Source organism: Seriola lalandi, unplaced genomic scaffold (assembly GCF_002814215.2).
Source record: "Seriola lalandi dorsalis isolate HSWRI2012SDOR001 ecotype SW California unplaced genomic scaffold, Sedor1 jcf7180002054939, whole genome shotgun sequence".
NCBI lineage: Eukaryota > Metazoa > Chordata > Actinopteri > Carangiformes > Carangidae > Seriola > Seriola lalandi.
This window is the reverse complement of record NW_019525659.1, coordinates 169103-172379: the sequence shown is the minus strand read 5'-3', so window position 1 is coordinate 172379 and position 3277 is coordinate 169103. Positions and strand designations below refer to the sequence as shown.

The 3277-nt window shown below is 38.5% G+C and overlaps 1 protein-coding gene across 1 annotated transcript in view; it reads left to right on the top strand.

Moving 5' to 3' along the window:
* The window catches only part of dcc (DCC netrin 1 receptor), a 211243-nt gene that overhangs the window by 138073 nt on the left and 69893 nt on the right, over window positions 1-3277 (top strand). The gene's annotated exons all lie outside the window — the stretch shown is intronic.

Sequence of the window (3277 nt, the reverse complement as noted above, 5' to 3'; positions counted from 1 at the left end):
CATTATAAAGTCAAAAATGAAAAGAGACCGTAGAATAAAATATATAGATTTGAATAACAAGTGTGAATGCTGTAAAGATATAAAATATAAAATATAAAGATTCCTCATTATTATAAATGTTTACAATACTTGTCCAAACAGATGTGTACCTATAAACAAATGCTTTTGCTAATCTTGACGATTTTAAAAGTTGCTTTAAACTATTTTATAAAATCTTTTTATTATCATAAATAATAAAATTAAATCTAATGAAATTAAATAATAATAGTAAAATATAAAGATTTGAAGAACAATAGTGTGAAAGCTGAGGCACTAATAAATATGGAGAATAATAATATATATATGCCTTCAATACTATTGCATTGCTGGCACATAATAATAATAATATATGACTTCAATGCATTGCAGGCACATAATAAGTATGCAGAATAATAATATATGCCTTTAATGCTATTAGATTACAGGCACATAATAAATGGTTAAGCTTTTTGAACAAGCATGATTTGGTTAGGTTTAGGAAAAGATTGTAGATCCACCCCAACCTCCTCTTGATATGGACTTTGTTACTATACAGTGGGGTCAGCTGATTTCCTCCTTTTCCCTAACACAATTACCACAACCGCTAGAGGTCGCCTAACAACGTAACAATGGGTCGCCATAAGCTCCTTGCTAAGACAATCTGTGAGCTTGTTTTTCACAGGACGATCTCTTCCAGCATCTTGGAGAAACTGCCACAGTTCTTCCTGTGGATTTATTCTGTCTCAGTGTCTCTGTCTCTTCATGTGAGACTATCAGACTGACTTTACGATGTTGAGATGAAGACTCTTTGGGGTCCAGAACTAATTGCAGGACTAATTGTTCTTCTTGTGTCTGAGGACAGTTCTGTATGACTCTGGCTGTATGTTTGGGCTCGTCCTGCTGCAGAATCTGACAGTATTGCCTGGTGTATATGAATTTGAAAAATCTATAGTGCCTTTTGCATAGTACCGTATGTATGTGGTATCCAACAGAGGCCCCATCTGTACCTGCAGCCCACTTTGGTCTGTCAATAGTTCAGATAGTGTAGATTCTGACCTCAGGTGGAGTCTGAGGAGCTGAACAGTCTGTTCAACTGCAGGCTTAGAAATGATTGTGATCGTGATTATTTACTATAAGTCCAGTGTGTGTGTGTGTGTGTGCGTGTGTGTGTGTGTGTGTGTGTGTGTTTTTCAGTTGCACAGAGACAGATATCAGCTTCCTCTGCTCAGTTTGCGAGTTGAGTTCTCTCCCTGTAAAATAGTGTAAATGAATAAAAACCAAAAATAAAGATTCAGTTGAGATTCCTCTCAGTGACTTTTCAGTGAACAACATGACGGTGCTGTTAGTGTCCTAGTTGATGTGTGTGTATTTGAAACAATCTGTGTCACTAACTGTTTTTCAGTTTTCAATAGGTTTGCCTGTCAGTAGAGGATACAGAGCTGGAATCAGCAAAGTGGCTTTTATATTTTATTCTACAGTTCACTTTGTTTATTTCTGCTCATTCCAGCTCTCTGTTAGCATCTGTTAGCAATTTTCTTGTTATGCTGCCTTAAGGTGCTTTTTCAGCCTGAACTACCTGGTTCTGAAGTCACATCTATACCTACTGTGATGCATTCAGGTCCTGCATGTCAATAAATAAACAAATAAATAACATGAATTTCCTGATGAACAGTGTTGTCACAACCTGAAATTACAATGTTTCTGTTAATTTTCCAGTTTCGGTTACTAAAACATGCTCAGATGTGTCTCTGAAAGCACCTGAAGGCAGCATCTCTTGTTGTCTAGAGCCACTGATCCACACGGATGACTCTTGCTTTATGGTCGTTCAGGTTGATCTCACGCGACCACTAGATGTTGCTTAACAATAAAATGTAACTATGGGTCTTCGTAAACTGCTGCACAGAAAACCCATGGGGTTGAAAACATGCTATTGTCTGTCCTGTTAACATGATGTGAGATAGTCAAAAAAAAAAAATAAATTCACTAACTGAATAACCAAATCCTGAGGTAAATGTAATCATATTATGGATACAAGCAATTAAAGGTGATGTCTTAGTGGACTAGAGAAGAAGAAGAAACCGTTTCTGGTTTTGAGAAATTGAAAATGACTAAAATCTCAAAAAATGTTCAGACCCTGAAGTGTTGGGTTCCAGCTGGTTCTGGTGCTCTATGTTTTGTCCTTTGAGACCCAGCACTCTTGGATCTGTAGCTCCACTTCCTGTTTAGAGCAACATCTTTTGTTTCTCACTGTCTTCTTACTCTGTCTTTTTCTCTTCTTTTCTCTCTTGTTTTTCACTTCCTCATCCATACACTTCTCTCGTACTTACCGCTTCTCAAACAAACATGGCTGCTGCATGTCATTTTGTTTTCTTTTACATATACATGCACAAACCTTTATTAATCTGAATATATGTTTGTATTGCTCATGTGTCCATATATAAACCTTCATTATCACACATTCATGAAACTATATGATTTCATTAATTATTCCTCAACACCCTGGTTACCATTAACCCCCCGCCCCAGACCCCATAGACCCATCTGAGGATGACCTCTTCCACCTCTTTGATAAATACCCCACTCCCATGCCAGACACCAGCACTCCCATGATACCCCCTGTGGGGGTCCAGGCTGTGGCTCTGTCCTCGGATTCAGTCCGTGTCTCCTGGGCCGACAACTCCATGACCAAGAACCAGAAGGCGTCTGAGGTCCGGTACTACTCTGTGAAGTGGAAGACTAGCTACTCTACCAGTGGGAAGTACAAGGTAAACACAGACCATCAGTCTGTGACATTCACAATATTAATTATAATAAATACACAGTTAGTGAATAGAGAAATGTACAAACCTTCATGTGTTTAATTCTGATGATTCTCTTTTGTGAAATACAATACAGTCTGTTCAAACCCACTGTTTCCTCTGAGTAGGACGAGTCCTCACTACAGTCAAATTGTAGTTTCGTCTGAAATGAAATGCTGAAGTTTTTGTCTACATGTTTATTATGTCCCCAGCTTCATCCCTAGTTCACCTTATTATTCCTTCTGCACAAGACATGTTGCCACAGCAACTCCACCACCTGCAGCTGTTTGATAATCAGCTGATGGGGATTTAATGTCACACCTGCCATCCTGTGTGCTGCCTGCTCTCATTTAAAGCAGATCTCCCCCCTCCCTTCCCGCTGTATATCAAGCAGCTCACCAGCAAAATAAAGGAGGCACAGACACTGTAAACAATAATCATGGAGGATTATTTAGTTACAA